General features: G+C 46.2%; 1 protein-coding gene and 1 long non-coding RNA gene across 2 annotated transcripts in view; one reads left to right on the top strand and one right to left on the bottom strand.

Moving 5' to 3' along the window:
- Window positions 1-23,019, top strand: part of LOC142560872 (GTP-binding protein Di-Ras2) — a 198,993-nt gene that overhangs the window by 19,042 nt on the left and 156,932 nt on the right. The gene's annotated exons all lie outside the window — the stretch shown is intronic.
- The window catches only part of LOC142560873 (uncharacterized), a 114,682-nt gene that overhangs the window by 22,290 nt on the left and 69,373 nt on the right, over window positions 1-23,019 (bottom strand). The window contains exon 4 of the long non-coding RNA XR_012823460.1: window positions 21,116-21,304. This is a non-coding gene — a long non-coding RNA (uncharacterized LOC142560873). The remainder of the gene's footprint in view (window positions 1-21,115; window positions 21,305-23,019) is intronic.

The following is a 23,019-nucleotide window of genomic DNA, read 5'->3' as shown; positions in this document are numbered from 1 at the left end:
AAGTCACAACTTTATTATCACTCTATTAACACATAAGTAAGCGACATCTACTTAGGGCAGGTAGTGATGGCAGATCCGAATCATGAGACGGAAATAATCAGAAGAATAAGAATGGGCTGGGGTGCGTTTGGCAGGCATTCTCAGATCATGAACAGCAGATTGCCATTATCCCTCAAGAGAAAAGTTTATAACAGCTGTGTCTTACCAGTACTCACGTACGGGGCAGAATATGGAAAGAAGAATGATGGGTGTAACATTAAGGGATAAGAAAAGAGCAGATTGGGTGAGGGAACAAACGCGAGTTAATGACATCTTAGTTAAAATCAAGAAAAAGAAATGGGCATGGGCAGGACATGTAATGAGGAGGGAAGATAACCGATGGTCATTAAGGGTTACGGACTGGATTCCAAGGGAAGGAAAGCGTAGCAGGGGGCGGCAGAAAGTTAGGTAGGCGGATGAGATTGAGAAGTTTGCAGGGACGACATGGCCACAATTAGTACATGACCGGGGTTGTTGGAGAAGTATGGGAGAGGCCTTTGCCCTGCAGTCGGCGTAACCAGGCTGATGATGATGAAACGACATTGTTCACAGGTTATGCCGACATGAACACACCAACTCAGACTAATGCATGTAGGGAGACGCCTACGCATCGATGTCGCGAGTACTAAGGTGATGTACGATGCTTGTTGAGGCAAGAATAGCGATGAAAATGGTATGCACATAGAACTACGACCCTTATCTAAATGCACTTTGCGTGATACTGGCACACGCACCCGACTAACAAATATCGTCTCGTAAATCAAAGAAGCCGTTCAACATCACTATTTATTCCGTTAAGACGTCGGCGTGCTTTAGAGGTGCCTATCAAACGGCATTATGTGCACAGGTGTTATGGGTCGTCACGTAGTGCTTGATTACGCAGATTGGAGATGCGCTAGCTAACTGTATATATATATACATATATATATATATATATATATATATATATATATATATATATATATATATATATATATATATATATATATATATATATATATATATATATATATATATATATATATATATATATATATATATATATATATATATATATATATAAAGATAGTGATAGGACTACAGGGTAGTGATGGGCACACGACGACAGGAGGATGGTCACGAGGATGAAAAGGAAGGAAGGAAAGTTAGGGGAGGTCAAGCAGACGCACGTCCGCTTTGCCACCCTACACAGCATAACAGAAAAGACAGAGGCTCTGGCGCGGTGGCTTAGTGGCCGTGACTTAGCGTTGCTGTGCAGGAGGTCACATGTTCGATCCTCGGCCGCTCTCCGACGAGAGCGGCCGAGGATCGTCATGCCGAGGATGTCATCGCCGAGGATGTCATGCGAAGACGCTCGAGTGCTGATACTCGGGCGCACGCTGGAGCTGCGTTCGCTCTACGGGTCAAATTCCGCGGAACAGCAGCTTGTCGACGCCGTCCTTTTGTGCGGCGGCATTGGGTCGCCACTGAGCCGCGTAATGCTCGTATGCCGAATTTGGTCCCATCATGTGAGCCCTATCCTAAAGAACTTCGGGTGGTTCAAATTGTTCCCAGAGGGCTCCCCTACGGCGTGCCTCATAGCAGCGTTCCGTATCTGGAGCAACAGCCCGCGATTAAAGTAAGGACAGTAGCAGCGAAACTAGATCTGTAGCTCTTAACTGCTAGCGGTTGCTGTTGATTTAGGTCCACAGCTCCTCTTTAGTTTGCGTGCTGGGCCACCGCCCACGCCGCGGACTTGCCGGACCCTTCTTTCGTACTTGCACAAATGCGGAACTCTTCACAGTCTACAATGTTCTAACAACTCTTACCTAATTAAGAGGAATCTTGACGTGTCGGTGAACTCTGATTTCCACAAGCGTATACGAAAAGAAGAAAGAACAATTATTAGAAATTCGCTGCATATACTTAATAAAATTTGCTGAATTTGGGATAAATCACGGAAGGCACAGTTAATGATACGGGATCTTACCAAATTTTAGACAGATTTCCGCAAGTTGTTAGGATTAGAAATATTGCACTGTTAAGTTGCTATACCCCAACTGTACATAAACCAAATGGTGCAGTTCTATACACTGCATCTGTTTGAGCATACGGATCGAACAAATCCGATGCATCAGCAGAAAGATTACGTAAACTTGTTCTGTTATTAACCAGCGGTATACTTCAGAGCTGAGTGCGATACTTTAATTTTGTCCTGCTTCGGATGTCTCGATGCGTGAATTGGGAAATATTATTGGGAAATATTTTCTCATTGCCCACTCAGAGTCGCAAAACTTTATGCTTCAAACATACACGCTTCCGTATCTTGATCGGCCTGCTTTATTCGGTCTGCTTGCTTTTCCGTTTTTCAAGGTGCACCCCAGCGCGGTATTAATTTCCAATTTCGCGACAATGCAGTATTCATCCTTCGCTTTTGCTAAACTTTACCAATTTCAAGTGTCCTTTCTTTTTTCGTGAATACGTTGATGGGCCCGAATAGATACCTGCTCGCTGAAGTGGGCAGATCTTTTTTTTTTCTTAATACCGCAAACTTCATAAAAGTCTCTGCAGAGAAAGTCTAGAAATAAAAACGATTTCTCTTTTCTCACGCGTCTAGCAAGAAGCTCCTGAAGTACAGAGCTTCATCTTCAGAGCTTTATCTATTCTTGTAGCAGCTGCTCACAGGTTGCCGCACTTGTGAGACGCCGAAAGGGTAATGCGGCAGCAGCAAACATTGTGCTTTCCTTTTCTTCCAGAGGAGAACGCTAATTATTTGCCTTTCTACTGCCATATTATAAGCGAAAGCATCAAACTGGATTTCCTGTGTCTGTTTATCCCCACCATTACGTAGTTATCACCAGGCCCACTATAATGATGATTTATTGGCTTCCCCTTTGAAACGGGGCAGTCACAAATAGTCACCTAGCCTGCCTTATTTATTCGGGTATGCTTCTCATATTTTTCAATCTAGCATTTTTGCATGCCTCTCCTTAATCCTTTTTGGTTCTCAAGGCTTCTCTATCTGCCTTGTACCACAACGTATGACTGTAACGGATCTATTCACATCAAAATCTTACGTACTTTTTTTAGCGATACTCTAAACGTATTTTGCTTAGCTCGACTGATGGCCGGTTGATGCTTCCGTTCACTTTAAATCCGAGTGATACTGGAAGGTGCACGTTATCTACGGCTCTCACTGGGGGAATTCCTTCGCATTCCAATAGGGTGTGCTGAGTGGTCTCCGTATTTTTTGCTGCAGCATACGCACGCCTCATCTTGTTACGAATACTTCCGACGGTATGTTTTTGTTCTGAGGCTCGAGCCTCAAATAGGCCACCGCAGTCATCCGCAGCACTACCATGCGGCAAAGAACAAAGTAAACTTAACCCACCGACCGTCACTTACGATTGTACTAATGCCACCGTACTATCCTAAGTATAATCCTACAGTTAGGACGCTATTACTTACGGCAGCTCAGCGAGTATTAAAACGATGTTGTTACATAGATTGGCCTGAACTTTGTCGTTCTGGCTCAAAACGGCTTTGTTGCTTTGCAAATTGGCCACCTTCAAAAACAATATTGCGTAATAAACCATTCAATTCACAATGATTACACATTTTCGAACGGCCTAATTGCCTTCTTGTTTTCCGAAAACTACACGATAGATTGGAAGTTTAGAAGGATGAATGGAAATGTATGTATCTTTTAACATTACCGCAACCCTCGACTGACGGTTATGACACGGAGACAAAGACAAATAAAAAAAATAGATATGAAATGCGCCAAAATTACGAAAGATCGATTATGGAACATCTTCTCAAAGTTTGCCCTCTGTCGTACTGAAGCTGTGGATTCCATAGAACTTTGATTATTTCCATCAGGCCCCGTTGAAATCGTCAGACTGCTCAGAAACTCATGGCTCTACTGCCACACATATACAAATTTCCTAAGGTGTTTGCCAAATGGGTCTTTTTTTATATCAATAAAATACTAATAGACAACTCCTTTTTTTTTAACATTATGTATTTTTTAAACAGAGTTGACCATTCATTTATGCAGCACCTAACGAAAGCCCAGCGAGAGGGATCGCTAGATGTCTCGGGCGTATCACCTGTCGAATTACTGGTCAAACGAACTCCCAGGCCACATAAGGCAGTACTGCAGCAGGCGAAGATCATGTCTTGTGCGTCGCGAAGAAGTTGTTTCTGAGGTGATGACGGAGCCCACCGCATGTACCGAGTTCAGTGGCTGAGGAATCACTAGAGTCAGTTCTTACTTAATTTATATTTAAGAGATGCGTTCCGCCTAAACATTCTGTTCTTACCTACGTTTGCTACACCACGAATCAATTTTGCTACAGTTTTTCTTTTCCTCCAAAAAAGGGAAACAAGAACATAGCACTATATATTGGAGACATTAAGGAAGGAAGGAAGGAAGGAAGGAAGGAAGGAAGGAAGGAAGGAAGGAAGGAAGGAAGGAAGGCAGGAAGGAAGGGGAAGGAAGGAAGGAAGCAATAAATGGGAAGACAGGGTCGTTAGCCAAAATACTGCATGGAAAGTTTGCGACATACTTGTCATCACAATGACGCAGTTTACACTTCATGCTCTAAAATTTATCTTGCGACTCACACTTACTTCAGTATCGCAAAAGCGGTGCCTACATTGGAGCTTTCTACGAGATAAAGATATTTGTACGGTAGACTCCGAGACTTGTAGCTCTGAATTTTACTCCCCGCAACTACGCAAAACAAGAGCGCGATTTGTTACGAACTCGGAAACGCTAAAAAAAACGAAACAAAGGCGTGTCTGAAATCAAAATTGCTCACGTCGAAAGCCTTCGACAGCGTGCGCGTTGCACATCCGAATTACTCCAAAACACCACGCCAAGCTCCAACGGGCTGCAATCAAGGCAATTGGAAGTCTGGTTTCCGTGGCAGCAGCAGACGGCAAACCACGTTCCTCGCGTAGCAGACGACGCTCACGCGAGACCGCAAGCGAGGGGAAGATCGAAGTTGCAGACGAAAGGAACAAAGAAAAGCGTTGAAAACAACGGGCGAATCGCAAACGGCCCCGCATAACGCTGTTTACACATGAGGACGCATCTGCGAGTACACGTGCAGAAGCCGACGACGGAGTATCAAAGAAAGAGAAAATGACAAAAGAAAAGGCAAAACAAACAGACTGAAATACCGCTACTGCGATACCGAGGCCGCCGAGGGAGACAATTGCGCGGGATCACGCGAAGTTGCATTCGGCACCGCGCTGCGTCGTGATACGCGAGTTCTGTCGAGAAAACCGTTTCGTCCCAGGAGACCTTCAGGCGAGCGAAAGTGCCGTACTTCAAAGCAAACCGCACGGAGCGCTCGCCGAGACGCCACGTGAACAATGTGCGGGTGTTGTGGTGCATGTGTGCGTACGAAACTTACACGCGCGGCTTGATTCAGGAGCGCGCGATCGCGAAAAGACCTCTCATAAATTATTCCACGTTAATAACACGCGGAAACACGTTCGCCTCGTATAAGGACGCCGGTTCTTCGCTGGCGCGCTCCCTTTGCCGCAGAATGGTGCATTTGTTCTAATGCGCTACCTAATGACGCTGGTTTCTTGACGATGCGTTAATTTTCGGAGTGAATTACAAATTGAAGCGTTATTTGCTGGCCACGGAAAGAAAGCATACAGTCTAGGAACAGTCTCTGCGGCAGTATCTGAGGTATGTAGCAGCACGACATAATCGAAACTGGTGTGTAAATTTATGGCGGGTAACTCAATAGATGTTGTATGTTGGCAACAATTATGCGTAAAATCACATCGCAAATCAAATACGGACATATAGCGAGCATACGCCTGAAACAAAGAAGCGAAAGAACGTGCCGCGATATGGAAATAGAGGAATTTTCAGATATCGTCCACACGTGCTCGCAACACTGTTCCATAGTCTAGTATGTAAATTATCGTGTCTTCCTATTCGTGTACAGTTATTCTAAGTAATATATTGTCGCAATTATTACAGTTAACTTTCGTTATTTTTGTAACTGATGACGCATCGGAACTTGTCAGCGCACCCTCTGCTGAAGTGCGTTGAGAACCGTTGAAATTAGAGTCCCTAGCGCAGAAGGGGGGGGGGGGGGGGTCAGTCCTCGTCACGCTTCGCATTGGTTTTTAGACTACATCGCCAGCATTGATGATGCGAAATAAATAAAAGAAAAAAATCATGAATGAATGAAAATATTATTCGCGATGTTGTGCTAAAAGATGAAACATGAGTGCCTTATAGCGGGGATTACCGCAGAGTTGCGTACGGTGGACAAGATTTCGTAATCTAGCGGGCCAACCGCACAACCGACGAACCGCTGCCGCGCTCCTCGGCACTGTCACGTGCCACACTACGTCACACGATTCCGCTGCTCCTTATTACGAACCCCTTTACATTGGCCCCGCCAGCTGCTCCACCTAGGACGTACCTCCTTGCATTGCTAAAGGTCAGACACTGACTAAATAACCGATATTGCATGAAAAAGCGAGTTTTTCGAGGTTTTCAACTCGAGTACAAATATCCGAGAAAAACTCTCTTCGCATATCAAACGAAATGCCGAAGATTTCGAATTTATAATGTGAAATATATCTTGCGTGACGTCTATTCCGAAAACAACAATGCTTGCTTCCTTCATTAGATACATGTAACGCCATTATTAGCCGGATGTCATGTCAACAGATAAGGTTGTAGAGAAACACGTAGACGAACTTGGTGCGCCAGGAAAGTGACAACGATAAAGCGACAGAAGAGGGCGTCATCAGGTTCATTTAGGCGAACATTGATTGATTGATTGATTGATTGATTGATTGATTGATTGATTGATTGATTGATTGATTGATTGCGCGTAGTAGGGCGCCATGTTTGTAATAACGCCCTAAGTATGTAGCCGAAAGCGCCACATATTGCTTTAACAAACCCAAGTATGATGACAATGAGCGAATAATTTGCTGCTTTGTCTAAATTGACACAGTATATTTGTGTAGGCTGCCGAAGGCGAACATGCTTGCTTAATGACTAAGAAATGTTATGCAGACACAATCACTTCCGTGTGTTCGCTCAGGTTCGCCTGCACAGCAACCGCACTTCTGCTGCCTCGGAATCACTTCGCGCAAATCTCCACTCGGTCGATCTTTCTTGCTGTAGTGAAGCAAACGCTGTTGCGGCAAAGAGTATTCGAAGAGAAAACCAATGTTCGACGTTCATTAGCAAACTCTCCACTGACACGAATCTAAAAGCAAAGCTTTTTTATTTTTATTTTATATTTACAATATTCTTACGCCCGTAATCAAAATCATTACATTGACACATTTAGGTGGCGCTCAAATCCATCTCCAGCGACTTCTTTCTCCAAATAACAGTAACAGATCTCGAATACTGTAGTTTTTCGGGCTGCATGAGCCGGAAGTTATTGCATGAGTTGGAAACACGTCATGGCAGCCATGCTTGGACACGACTTATTTTACGTTGATGTCAGCATTGGCCAACAGACACATTTCTGCACTGCCTCCGTGATCGGCGCGCAATACGATCCTGGGCAACCGGGTACTATGTCCACGTTTTAATATGTATGATTCGATCGCAATCACAACCGCCCGCTTCTAAAAAGCGCGGATAATCGCTGTGTGCAGCCCCAGTCATTTCAATGCCCAGGTTAAATCAATCGTGACTTGCTTCTTTTGTTTACCCACATTTAACGCCATGCTGCCCCTATGCCGAAGGCTATAAAGGCGGGAGTCTACATAAAAGTTTCATTATGCTGCCTGTGCGATATTACGACATCGTAGTTTTTTTTAACGCCATTACCTCATCAGCACTTGCAAGAGAACAGCATTATCAACAGAACCACTAAAATATTTAGGTTTACCATGGCTGTTGTTCTGTACAAATTTGCTGATGACTACTTACCTCCGTATAACACGAATGGAAAGAAACACTTGCCAAAAATATTGCGGCTGAGTTTCCATCGGTCACGTTCTCGTGAATATGCATAATTACGAAAGTAGTTACGAAACTAACTGTTTATTGGGCGAACTTGACACAAGAACAAGTAACACTCCAGAGCGCAGCGGAGCGCCGAGCACGATCGCCAAAACCTGATGTGCAGGTCAAGCGCGCCGGCTATTTATACGCAGCTCGTCAAAATTGCTTCGTAACTTCTAGTGCTGACGTGCGTTCTAGAGTGCAGTGCAGCATTATTCGCGTTGCGCATGCAACCTCGTTACACAACGTTCGGCGATAACATAGGCGACCAATGGAATCGGCGACAACAGTCGAGAAACTTGAGACGCAGAAAGGCGCGTCTTTCGCCGATCGATCGCTGTAACTTCTGTTAACAGGTAAAAAGCGTTCACGGGAAAAAGCATAAACAATGCACGCGTGTCAATGTCCCCTTCTTAAAGAGCGTCATCACAATGCTGCAAACAGAACACGAAAGCGAGAAATAAAACGTCAAGAACTGCAGAAAGGCAGCGGATTGGGCGAGTTGGTGTTGCATGGTAACAATAAAATTCAAACAGCGCTAAACGAACGGGACCAGAATGAGGAGTAGACAAACATGTCTACTTAAGTATCCCTACGTGGATGAATCTGAAAGTATTGCGACGTCCGTCCGATGAAGCCGCTGAAGCTGCCAAGGATGGACGGATGGATGGATGCTATGAGCGTCCCCTTTGGAATGGGGCGGGGGGTTGCGCCACCAAGCTCTTGTCATTATATTGCCTAATATCCTACCTATGTTAAAAAGATAAAAATAAAGAAAAGGATAGAAGGGCCCACAAAGAATTCCCATCACCGGACTTTGGGAACCCCTAGTGGGAACTTTATTTTTGTACGCCTCCGTTGTTTGTCGTTTGTCTGCTTTACTTCCACAAATCTTCCAATCGCCTCTTACTAACATCTGTAATGTGGACGACATGTTTACTGTCCCTCTGCTCTCGCTGAACCCAAGGGCTTCAAGGATGGATGGATGGAACGGGGCGGTGGGTTGCGCCACCAAGCTCTTGCTATTAAACTACCTAATGTCCTACCTAGGTTAAACAATATAAACTGCCACACCCAAATTTTCTGATCCCGTATTGCTAACTGTGCTTTTGTACATCTCCGTTTTTTCCCATTTCCCTACTTTTCGTCCACCAACCCTCCAATCGCCTCTCACTAATGCCTATTGCGGGCATGTTTACTTCTACACTGCTCCCGCTGAACCCAAGGAGGCCAGTAGTGCCTAAATCGACAGCTGGGTAGACGTCTACACATTCTAATAAAACATGCTCCATAGTTTCTCTAGCTTTACCGCAGCAAGCACATGCTTCTTCTTCCTTCTTATATCTCCCTTTATAGGTGCGTGCTCTAAGGCATCCCGATCTCGCTTCGAAAAGTAATGAGCTTCCCTCTGAGTTATCATAAATTGTTTCTTTCCTGATTTCGTTTTTTTTTCCTCTTAAGTAGTTACTCATGGCAGGTTTCCTTTCCATTGCCGCCACCCATGACATTATTTCAGCCTCTCTGACTTTCCGTTTGACCATCTTTGTTGTTGTGTTTCGCACCCTACAGGCCACATACCTGCTGGTAAGCTTCCTAGTTCTTTTCCTCCACTGTGAATCAATGTTTTTCCCGTACAGATACCTGAACACTCTCTCAGCCCATTTACTTTCTTCCATCTCGGGCTCAGCTCGGGCTTCAAGGAGGCCCTAGGTGAGCGCCATCTGGTGGTGCTTCAAGGAATCCAGCGCCCACGGGGCGCCAGTCTCCCGTTGGTAGGCTGTGACCACGTGACTTTTTGCACCATCTGCAAGGACGCCGCCGGATTTTCCGCTTTGTAAGCCACGTAATGCTTTGGCATAAAAAGTACGCGCGCAAAAATTTTAATAACAACGCAAGAAAGGAGTGAAGTCCCAGAGTTAATTAGCACGCGTACAATTGCTTAAGGTGCACAATGCGGACGAAATCAGGTTGTTCACGGCGCGGCTGTGACTGGGTAACACCGTCGGACACAACCTTGTAGTCCAGTGCACCGAGACTTTAGGAGCATCCTGTACGGAATGAAGTAGTGTTTGCGGAAGTTTTTCATGGTGTCCTCCTCGGCGTATCGGGATATAAAGTCGTAAATTTTTATACATTGTTTCCTGTGAAAAAGACAATTTTATTAAAAGCTCGAAAGCAATGCCACGAGTTCCGTAATCACGAAGTTTCAATAATAAAATGTAATGAGTAACACAATCAAACACTTTCCTAAGATCAATAAAGAGACCAACCGTGTAAAATTTATTTTCAATGTCATTAAGTATTTCATCTTTAACACGTAGTGAAGCTAGTTCAGTGGTTTTCTTTTTCCGAAAGCATACTACGCGTCATTTATTACGTAGGGTTTAGTTATGAAATTCATGAGACGCGTGTTAAGAACATCTTCAAACACTTTAGATAGCAGTGGCAGCACCAAAATTGGTCTGTAATTACGTATGTCGCTGATGGTACCACCTTGGTGCATTGGCCATATGCGGGCAAGCTTCAAATCGGAGGGGAAGATTGATGTTTCAAGCATTCGATTAAATATATGCGTGGACTTCCTGTGGACCTGTTGGAAACAAGTAGATTGAGTGTACCAAGCTTACGCGTTTCAGCACTGCATCATGACAATTTTCGTCACAAAGGTCAATCTTGCAGGAAATCTGAAAAAACACCGACATTAGTGGAATATTTATTCATTTCTGCGAGTGCTTGCACGTCCGTTTTACCATGAGCAAGAGCTGCAATGGTAATAGGACGTTTCACTTTCGAGTTATTAGAAAAAATGTTAACCCTGTTCCAAAGCGTTCTAGGATCATTAAATATTCTAGCGAAAAGGGCTTGATAATTGGAGCTCCCGGCTTCCTTTCTAACCCAAATTTAATTTTTTTTTCTGTATTTTTGTACTAGATAAGCAAAGTAACGTCACGTGTCCGTACAAAAAAATGTGATGCATTTTACATCTAGTTTTTGTTCTTTTATGTAAGCATCGACTCACAGAGGGAGGAGGAGGAGGAATAAACTTTTATTGTAGAACCAGCACTTTATGATGGCCGGGCCTAAGCCTCCCACGAAGGGACGTCGAGGGCTTGCCTCGCCGCCGCCTCGCGGGCGTGCTGGGTCGCCCAGGTTTGGTCGTCGAGGGCGGAGCTCCGCAGAGCCTCATGCAACCTCGACGAGAGAGTCGTGGTGTCAGTCTGGGTGTATGCGAATTTTTTCTTCTTCCTCGGGGGCATTGAACAAGCGGGAAGTATCTGTCATACAGGGCCTTAAGTGTGTAAAGAAAGAGGTGGTATGATTGGTCAGGGGCAGTTTATACAAGCAATTGCGTCAAGAATCGTTTCCAGTTCTGTGCAAGATACATCCCCACTGACCATGTCAATGTTTACATCGCCCATGATAAGCAATTGTCTACGCATAAAATTGATTTTTTGGAATAGGGTTTCCATAAAATAGAAATATTCAGATCTATACCCTGTGCGAAGTCAGTAAAGAGCTGCAATTACAACACTCTGCACACGTACTGTAGCGCATTCGATACTAAGTGTTATACAGGTCATTTCGTCAATAGCATCATCGGGGAGGGTCTCTTTAAAACACACACAAATTCCACAGCCTCGATTACAAGAACGGCCAGTGCCATAATGCTACAGAAGCTGGTCTCTGCCATTGCAAACGTCAATAAGAGGCCCCTATCAGAAGAGTTTCTCTTAAGTCTTTGGCATAATGCGAACAGTGCAGCCCTGATAACAAGTATGGCTATAGCCTTTCTCCAAGCCATTCTCCAAGGCGTCTGTCCAGCCATTGGGCTGGACAGACGGCTTTAGATGCACCACAATGTTCTGAACTTCTATATACACACATCTTGCTCATATCATTATCATCATCATCATTCATCAGCCCTCACCTTCCGCGTCCCTTTTTTCCAGTGTAAAATAGCAGGGCAGAGCAAGTTATAGCTCAGGCGGACCTCTCTGCCTTTCTGTGGATAAATCTCTCTCTCTCTCTCTCTCTCTCTCTCTCTATTTCTTTCTCTCGGAATTCCTTGCAAAGATTTTTACTCTCTGTGTCCAAAAGAATTTCCAGCCACCTTCTCGTTTCTTTGCCACCGCAGCACCAATTGTTTACCCTGCCGGGTTAAGATTTAATTTAGAGAGATTGGAGCTCAGGCCTTGAAGCCAATCGTTTTAGCCGAGAGCCTTTCATTCCTTGCCTTCACAAGGACAGCACTTCGTTTCTCACGTCGCACAAAACGTACTGCAATGCTTCTTCTTCCTTGCTTAGTTGTAACCAGCCTATGGCAGGTATCAATGTCAGATTCGGTGACTGGCTTCTGAATTGCAGCCCATATGCCCTTCACAATGTCAATTCGGTCTCCCTCACCAGGTGCACCCTTCATCTCAAGGTAGTTTTTCAAGCACGGGTATATTTTTCTAGCTTTTCGGCTTTCATTTGCTGCTGCCGATTTTCTGAAATTAGTGGCTCATGAGTTTTTCGCGTCGTTACAAGGCTAGTTCCTCGCGCAACGACTTGATTTCTTGCGAGAACAAGTTGACGTATTCACAAGTTTCGTTGCAGTGATCAACACTCTGTAGGAAACCTCGGACCTCGGCAAGAATTTCTCTAAGTCATCGAGTGCTTTGTTGATATCCTTCGCCGTGACACGAGTCGCGAAACACACTTGTTTGCCAGCAGCGCAAGGGGCAGCACCCTTGTCGTGCAAGGCAAGTAAAACAACGCTCGACTTCGTAAAGAACGTATTGTGTAAAAGAAAGTGAAGTCGTTGCGCACTGCTGCCAAACTGAAGAATCGCACACGTGGATGATGCCTTTATATAAGCAGGGTCGAGGTAGCGTTCCGCTCTGCGCAGGCGCAGTGACCTCGCCTCGCACCAATACGACGATGGCTGATGTGATGTGATTGCCGGCAGATGGCACAGATCCTTGCTTGATTCCGAGAACAGTTTGGTTAAAATTTAAAAATTAAATTGTGGGGTTTTACGTGCCAAAACCACTGTCTGATTATGAGGCACGCCGTAGTGGGAGACTCCGGAAATTTTAACCGCCTGGGGTTCTTTAACGTGCACCTAAATCTAAGAACACGGGTGTTTTCGCATTTCGCTCCCATCGAAATGCGGCCGCCGGGGCCGGCAACAGTTTGGTTGCAGACACGCCTGAAGCAGGCTGCGTAAAGAACGTGCAAAACGATGTGAACTCGTTGCGCGAATGTGGTTCGTTGCAGCTCTGAGTGCCAATGCATATTCGTGCTCTGGTAGTTTCCAAATGCGGTGTCCTGTTCCACCAGTGGCCGACATTCTAGGCTACGGTTATAGTACTTCTATCGGAAATGGTGAAAATCTGCTCTAACTTCTTTTACTGTTCTTGTGCTACTTCATCCACATACATACATACATACATACATACATACATACATACATACATACATACATACATACATACATACATACATACATACATACATACATACATACATACATACATACATACATACATACATACATACATACATACATACATACATACATACATACATACATACATACATACATACATACATACATACATACATTTTCGTAATTTGTGCCATAATGCAAAGTATCTTAAATGAAGTTGACTAAAATAACATAATTTGGGGGCTTTGCAGAAAACCTTTGATAAACTAGGTCTTTATTTCTTTTTCTAGCCTGCTCTATGTAAATGTCAAAAGCGTCTTATATCCTTCATGCTACGTTCACTTCAAGTTCATTCAATGATATATCTGTTTCAAATTTGTGCCGCACCTCAACAAACTGGACAAAGGAATCAACATTCCTTAACTTTACGAAGAATCCTGCACTGCCAACACTGCTAATTCCCTTTTTTTTTTTTGCTCGTTTTAACAATCTTGAAAACGAAGGATCTGGTACCAGCTGTGAATGAGAACCCGCGAACGCGAAGGGAAAGCTAGAAGGAAGGCAGGTCGCTGCAAAATTGAGACGCAATCAAAAGTATAGGTTTTGTCCTGGGGCCAAATATGACAGCGGGCTGGCATTCACTTTAGGGGAGAAAAAAAAGAAGCGAAAGAAAGTGGCTCTGGGCGGAAACCTTCCAAAGAGTGCCATAGAAAAAGTTAGCGCGATGTAAAGAAATCCAAGTGCCATAAAAAAAAAACATGTTTAGAGTTTGCTGCGACTCAGCTTCCACAAGCTAAGCTCAGAAACATTGAATTTTTGAAGTGACTCCCCGACGTGACGACATATCCGGACTGGTCGTTGCAAGCAATACGAAGTTACGAAATCATAAAAGCACAGAAAATAAATACTTATAGATGGAATTTTGCATATTGACTTTACGATCCTGGCGCCTGAGCTGTCCTCGGGCGCCAAAATACAATGAATAGTAGAGGTGCAAAACCTTTAAGGAAGAACTTTCACCCCGATACGTGACTTCTTGTTTGTAAAGACCTCCATTGTAACGCTTCGTTTAAAAGATCTAAAGTTCATCTGGATGTGAACGATCAGTTGCAAGTGTATAGGACAAGCGACAAAGAAATAAAGAAAGAAAGGAACGAATTGAGCGCGGCCAACGGAGCTTGAAGCGATCTTTTACAGCGCTTTGCCCCTTCTCCGATGCTCGCCGTCAGGCCCAGGCGACACGTGTGATTAGTTATCCAGTGGAAAGCTAATTAGGCAGCTCGCAGTCGTTAGGTAATTAGCGCCTCCTTCTGTGTCTAGTGTGTACGACCGCTCCTTTTCACACTCGACGACTTCTTGTGTCGCGTTTCTTTTCGATCACTGCGTACCCGTGCTCTGTTCTCCGCTCTGTCGTCTGCTGTGCGTGGGAACATCTGTCGCTCGTCTGTGTCGTCGTTCTTTCCCCTTTCCTTTTTGTGATGCGTATTTGTCAACCTCGTTACGCTGGCTTTGCTCGCAGCCATGGCCTCATGTTAGAGCGTCCGCCTCGGCTACGGAAGTTGGTGGGCTCGAAACCAGCCTGCCGCCGATCACTCACCGATTTGTCGAAAAGGCGACTCTCGGCTTTGTTTAGAGCGGAATTGTCCTGCGGAGAGGGACCGCGCCATGCTAATTCCATCGAACCCCGTTGTCCCAAGCCGGCAGCCAGTTCAGCCGATGGTCAATGCGCAGCCCCAGGTAGGTGACTGCCTTGTTCCATGGGATCTGGATGCCCTCCAACCGCAGCCGGCCAGCTGAGCGGTGGGCTGATGCTCTGGGGTGCAGTAGCAAGGCCTCGGTCTTCCTGGCCGAGCTCGATGGTAAGGCCGATGCTGCACAAGTAGGCAGCCGCAGTGTCCAGGGCTCTCTGTAGGGCCGCACGTGCCTTGCGGATGTGTTGCGGTGGTCCCCGCACCCATAGGGCGATGCCGTCCGCGTATGTTGAGGACTGCACGGGGAAGTGATGGTCGATTGGCACGGCAGCAGGAAACCGTGCCATGGCCAGGTCGAAAACGAAGGGGCTCACCACCGACCCCTGTGGCACGCCTGCAGCGACTGGACGGGGGGTGCTCTTCGATTGACCCACACTTAGCCTGAGGGTGCGGTTGTGCAGGACTGCAGGTGCACAGGGCTACCAAGGCCCTGTGCGCCCAGGCGCTTCGGGTCCGCAAGGCTATCTCACAGCCCCTTGCCCGTGGACAGGGCTGTACCACCAGATGGGCCCTGCAGCTATTTGAAGCTGCAGTCACTTCACGGCTACTGTATGCCCTCCCTCTTGTGGCGCTGCCCCCACCCCGCCTGCAGAAACTGGAGCTGCAGTATCGGTCAGCAATACGGCTCTGTCTTGGCGTTCCCCGAACCTCACAAGTGGCCGCCACTTTGGCAGAGGCAGGTGCCTTGCCCCTGTCATTACTCTTCCTACAACAGGGGCTACGACATTGATCGCCTACACCATGCCGCAGATGGTCAAGCGCTCCTGACCCGCCTACGCTCCCGGCCAGCATCACACATGGGACGGCTGTGTGGCCTCTATAAGGAGGTCATAGGGGACACGCCTGCGAACGCTGTGCAGCCTCGCCCACCACATCGACAACCAATCCCTATATCGACGGAGCTGCCAGGTGTCTCGAAGAATCGTTCCCCAACATGTGCCCTAAAGCAGGTAGCAGCCTCTCTCCTCCAAGAGAGGCTTGGGGACCACCTTCACATCTTCGTCGATGGATCCGTGGTACCGGAGACTGGCTCATCCATAGCAGCCTGCGTTGCACCGGCCCTACGAAAGAGCAAGCTGTGCCGTCTCCCGGGGCACGCAAGTTCTACCGCAGCAGAGTTAGCAGGACTCCACCTTGCTGTAGACCTGCTTGCAGAGGAGCTACCAGCGACCCCGGTAGCCATCTTCTGCGGCTCCTCCAAGCCTGCAGAACCCTGACAGGGCTAGCCTTGGGGTAGCGCTGCTCTCTTCAAGACTGACGGCCCTTCAGGACGCAGGATGCTCAGTATCTCTGCATTGGCGACCGGCACACGTGGGAATCCCGGGCAATGAAGAGGCGGACACTCTGGCAAAAAGTGCCCACCACTCAAGCGTCCCCCTCAGCCCTGCTGTAACGGCCGCAGACTTCTCGAGGCACAGGCTGCGCCGGCACATCATCGCCTGCCACCCGGACAAATGGGTATCCCTGGGCCGGCCTCCACGGCCTCTTCCACAGCACGGCCTCCTACGAAGGGATGCCTCGTTGCTGCTCGGACTGCGAGTGGGCTGCTACTGGACGGCAGCCCGCCGGCACCGCCTTGGGAAAGCCACCTCGCCTGCCTGTGCCTCCTGTGGTGAACCAGAAACTCTGGAGCACCTCCTGCTGGCCTGCCCTGCTCACCTGCAGCACCGCGGTCGACTTCTGCAAGAGTTCCACCCCCTGGGGCTCCCATGTTCACGTCAGGAAGATATCCGCTTCCCCACTCGTAATCAGCTACCAGCCTTCCTAAGTGTAGTCGAGTACCTCGACTCGTCGGGGCTGTCGGCGAGACTATAGGACATTTCTACAAAGGCGGATGGCCTAACGGCCATCCCACCACCTCGGACTTCCTGATCCGCCACTACTTCGCTTCCATCTCTACGTCCCTCTACCTTTCTCCCTCCTACCCTCTCTCTCTTTTAACCCCATTCCCTCCACCCTGCTGGCGCTGAGCCGTGCTCCCGCATGGGTTGCAGAAAATAGCGCCAGCCTATTCTCTTTCCCCACAAGAACCACTTCTCTCTCTGGCCCAACAAAAGCGAATCATGGTTTATCCTTCATGATCGATTGGCGTGCAATTCTAACCGTGTGCCCGTGCCGGGTGTTGCTAGCTGCTGTTTACCTATGCAGGATGTATCCGTTTTTTTTTCTATTCGTGCACTGCCGATGCCACTAGCATAGGTGGCAAAACGTATATGTTTTGTTTTAATTTTTGTTGAGTAACGCCCGTGCAAGGTCTTTGACAAGTATGAGTTCCCCCGACTTTCGGACAGAAATTTCACATTTTCATGTGTTTATATTGACCGGGAAGGCACAAGGAACATACGCAAAATGTTTGTTCGTAATGGTATGTTGGATCAGCGCGGTGACAGAAGGCCAAGAAGGCATCTACAACAGGACCAGCACGAATTATCAATTAACTTTATTAAGAGAAGCACCAGCCACATTGAGTCAGGTGTAAAAGCATAAAAAAAAATAAAATGATCGGCTGTGACAGGAATGCACGCAGGTGGCACTACAGGTACAGGTGTTTATCGAGGAATAACGCAGCCCGCTTTCGTAGGCTAAGTGACAACGCGTTGACACTCGGCGCCCAATCGTGGTCGCGCTGCTTCAACACACCTTCAATATGAGCTAACCCAACCAGATCAATTTGTTCGTTTTTAACACCTCCAAAGCTTTGGGGGGTACCGAGTTTTTATTTCCATAATCGATTACACTGGTCGTCACGAAATCCTGGGCTCTCGATATTCGTGAATAGAAAAGCGCGGCAAGCGAGGAATAGAAGAACGAAGAACGCACGACGCCGCTGCAGTGTTCGGAAAACTCGTGTCGCGTCATCTTTACCAAAGGGCAAACACGTCACATGCTGTTGGCATAGGTCGCCTAGGTGAAATTGAAGCTCATCCAGTGTAAAAATACATTTGACCATACCGTCCTCTCTGTGGTCCAATTCGTTCTTTTATGAATGATGAAGACGGTAATGAAGATTATAGCGGTATATTGCTTGAAACAACAAGGTTCCCAATAAATATTTTTGCCCAATTGTCAGTTCATATGTTAGGTAGAATGCAGACGCTGGTGATGTATGTAACCGTGCGAACAGAGCCCTACGGAGCCCGAGACGTAATTTCCGTGTTATGACAACCTAAACAGAAAGATGGGCTTACAAGGCATTCATAAGGCCTATTATATAGTATGCCAAAATAGTTTAGGATCCACACAGAGTAGCAAATAATCAAAAACTAGGCCAAGTACAACGCCTAGCCTCCAGGTTTATCTATAGCGAATATCGCCGCTCCCACACTCCTACAGATCGTTGCAGGTCAGCAAAGCAGGTCAGCAACGTTAGCACTGTAGGTCAGCAACGTTAGAACTCCGAACAAGGTTCTAAAGATAATTATTTTTTTCTTAATAATTCACAATGAATCAAAAATCAGTACGCCCAACTTTCTTGAATTCCAGCCAAGTGATTGTTCAAGCAATCGGCATAGTCTTTATATCCGCCACCACTCAGACGAAACCATGCCTCTAAAAACAACTGTTTCTTTAGAGTAATTCGGGAATGGAGAATTTTTCCCCATTTAGGGGTAACACCCTCTTCTGTGCGTACATGTTGAACACTGTTTGAATCATTTGTGTATTCCGATGGCGCAGCTTCCTAAAATAACCGTTTTTGCTTTTCTTGTCATGTATCTTCTCATGGTACTACAAAGTACTCGAAGCTGTCTTTTGCTAAATTTAAATGTGAAAAGTTTCGTCTTTATTGTCAATTTTACTGATATGCGCGAACATGTCAACAAATTTGCCTACCGCAATGTTTATGCTTTATGTTCACTTATGTTTTATATGTAAGTTACCTCCCAAATATACCTGAATTCACACCTCTAAGGTCAAAACGTATTAAATTAGACCTTTTGTTTCTCTATAAGGCTGTCCATGGCATATTGCATTGCCCAAAGCTTCCTAATCATGTACAATTTTCCGTGCCGCGCAAGTGTACCACGCAACGTTCCACATTTGCTGCCCAGCCTTGCTGCATTAAAGACTCTCCTATGACTGGACTCCCAAAAACCTGCAATAAGCATTCTTTCTGCTTGTAGTGACATACCTCAGAGTTCATTTCGTGTGTTTTGTATAAATGTAGATAATCATTTTGTGTGATTAACACCGTTTTAGGCCCTCCTACTCGTTTTTTGTTTCCCTATTTGTTTCTGCATCTCGCATTTCTCTGTCACCAAATATTCTTCATTGTACATGTTGTCTCGCATATTACTTTTCAAATTCGCCAGTACGAAGGCTCCGTAGCTGTTCTTGGGCACTATAATAGACATTTGATTGATTGATTGATTGATTGATTGATTGATTGATTGATTGATTGATTGATTGATTGATTGATTGATTGATTGATTGATTGATTGATTGATTGATTGTATTCAGTGTTAGGGGATCAGGCAACGTTCTACTTTTGAATTTAGTTGCTATCGTGAACTTCTTGAAAGCGGCATAAAAATAGCAGAACCATCAAAACATGCGTTGTTGACGTCATTGTTAAATGCACCGCTACAATTGTGTTTAGATGTCATAATCTTTACCTCTCTAATGGCTAACTCCTACGAAAACGCGGCCAACAAAGCTTAAAGCTTACGCATTTGCATTTCGTAACACCTCGTTGGCATTGGCAACAGCACCAAAAAGAAAAGTAACAGAACAAGCACCGCCTGCATAAAAGAAGGGAAGCGTAACTACGTGAAGGAGCGCTAACTAGCGAAAGACCTTGACGAAGAGCAACGGCGAGGACGCAATGGCGCCGACGCGTTCAATACCAATCTCCCCGCGGCTGGTGGCTGCGTTACGTATTGATGGCCCGTGCGGGCCGCTGCGTCAGTCTCTACGAAATCGCTTGCGAGGAGGAAAAGGAAAACAAGTGGCTCACGGGGAGGCACATTCATCGCTGTGTCAGGGAAAAAAAGGAAACCAAATAGTTCACACGACGAAGCATAAGCGCAGGGAAGCCCCATCTCAAGGAATAAGATAAGGACGGGCCACAGCAAGTTCACACAGGGTGAAGAAACAGCTGGCGACGGCAAGACGCATGAAAAAGGGGCCCAAGAAAACGTCTGGGACAAGTAGCGAAAGAAGGATCGTCCACAATCAGGGTTGGACAGGTTACAGAATCTCATACAAGATAAATAAGCGACAGACGTCAGGCAGATGCCGGCAAAAGAAAAGAGCTAGAGAATGCGGCTTAGATGACAAAAACAAAATGCAAGAGAGTCAACAGAGGCGAGACAACAGCTGCTATAATGAAGAAAAAGAATCGAAGACGCAGACGACGAGTGGCCGTCTGTTTATCGTCTTCTCGCACGACGGGTTATTCAACGGCACACTCGATCCTCAGCCGGTTCCGGGAGCAATGATCAATTCGTAACGGCGTCACTGGCGACGTATTGGGTACGGTATCGACTACATTGACAGAAGAAGTTATGTAGAAGATGGCTTTTGGGGTTCGCTTGCTCTTTTCGACGCGACACTGACCATATGCGGACAAATTGACCGTCGAAAGCTTGGTTCTGGCGACTAACCTACATTCGTGGCTCTCACTTCTGTTCATGATTTCGCAGATTTATTCTTAATATACCTAAAGAAACTTAGCGACGCATCTTACATAATGGGTTAATACTACCAGACCATCTTTCACAGAAGCTTGTTCCCTTATCTAACTCTAACTTCACCAAGTTACAACACAGAAAAAATAATATGCACACCACTTCGGAATCCTTAAGACCCGCCAAGTAGGTTGGGAGAGAGCACACCACATATCGCGCATGTGAACTATGTCAATCCCTTGTAAGACAAGACGACTGAAAATGTGCTTACACAGTCACCCTTAGTTGCAGCTAGATCCACCACTGTCATGCTTGTATGGTCACTTGTATGGTCGGTAAAGGCGGCAATATGATCGAACAGAAGAACGGCACAGCAACATTGGTACCAACACGACTGGGTCGTTCTCTTCAGTCATTCTTCCGTACGGTGGTGCAGTGTCCGTATAACGTCTTTAGAACCCTGAAAATAAAAAGCAACATTGTGCTGATAAATTGACGTGAGTCCAAGTTCGTGGAGGTAAAAGAACCACTTTGTTTACACGCATGAAGCTAACTCCGTCGGTTTACGTTGTGTTAATTTTTCATCCAGTACACCAACGCAATCTCATGACACGATTATTGCACTTAAGAGGCCTTCTTCATCGGCGCAGATGACACAATGCCATCACACAAAAATAGTGTTCATTTCCTTAGAAGCCGTTGGAAGCAATAAGATGATGAAACCATTGCTATCTTTGGTCCCATGCATCTGTCTTCATGTCCGACCTAATTTTATAGAGCGCGTTTTTTTTTCGTGTTCATTCTTCAATATCATAAAAAGTAATGCCCATTGGTTTGGGTCTCGGGAGGTTACAGAACAACTACCGAGATGCATATAGGGAGCGTTTGAGGAAGCTTTTTCTTTTTTTTTGCATATTAACACAAACAGGGGTTCTGAGATTAGGTGACAATTTTTGATGAGAAAGCACCATAGCCACCAAGGACTTAGAAAATTGCGCGATAATCGCCAACATGGTAATTACTTGCGTTATTTTACTAAACTCTCTTATGCGTAATTATAGAGGATATGCTGAAATAGCAGGATTTAGATCACCTGGCAACAAAACCTCGGCGTTTCCTTGGAAATTTCGTGCCCAGCGCAAGTATTGATAAACTTGTACTCAAAATTTACTGGCAGATGCATCCCTCTTTCATTTTTCCGTACTACGTTCAACCACCCTGCAGTTAATAACAAGTCTAGAGAAAGAGAGGGGGAGATAAAGTTAATAAAGAACAACACGCGAGTGAAACGGGAGTATCAGGCCTCTACACTCTGCAGTGGCTGGTCCCGTCAGTTCAGCGGAGGCATTCCGTAAGAGTCCACCTAGTAGACGTGTCCATTTCGTCTGCTGCTGATGTGCTGATTGGCTGTGGCGCCTGGTTGCTGCGGACGCGCAGCCCAGCCCAGCCAATCAGAACTTCAGCAGCAGACGAAATGGACGCGTCTACTAGGTGGACTCTTACGGAACACCGCCCCTGGAGTGGTACTGCCTCAGCTGACCTTAGCCGACGGACCAGCTCGACCTGCTCGACCAAGTCGGTCGGTCGAGTCGGAACTGGGCAGCACTGCCACCCATCCCCGTGCGGTAGGGGGTGTCCGGGTCGAGAAACGACCAAACCCTCCCTGTGTGACTGCCCCACACACGAAGACGATAGGAGTGCCCTTCGGACAGCTTTGGGAAACTTAGACGACCTTCCTTTCAGGGAGGAGAAAATTGTGGGCCCGTGGCCTCGTGCATCTGCTATGTGCAAGGCCACAAAGGCGCTGGTGCGTTTCTTGAAATGCACCGGCCTGTGTGACCGCCTGTGAGTGACTCGGCGATTAACGCTTGTGTGTGCAACGGTGGACACTGTGAACTTGCCTCTTCCTTATCTTCTTTCAATTCCCGTTCCCTCTTCCCCAGTGAACGGCAGCCTACCGGGCTCAGCCTGGTTAACTTCCTTGCCTTTCCCTTATGACTTCGCTCTCGCTCTCTCAGCGCGTCTCTTTGCACATTTCCGGTGCTTATTTATTCGAAACTTTGGCAAAGCATTAAATTCTTGGCAAAAGCTAGTACTTCCGGCAGTTTCATATTGTATTTCTACTATTACAAGATGGTCCCAAACATCATGGGTTTGACTTATGCTTACGCGAAG

The sequence above is a fragment of the Dermacentor variabilis genome, chromosome 10 (genome assembly GCF_050947875.1).
Source record: "Dermacentor variabilis isolate Ectoservices chromosome 10, ASM5094787v1, whole genome shotgun sequence".
Taxonomy (NCBI): domain Eukaryota; kingdom Metazoa; phylum Arthropoda; class Arachnida; order Ixodida; family Ixodidae; genus Dermacentor; species Dermacentor variabilis.
This window is presented reverse-complemented; position numbering and strand designations above follow the sequence as displayed.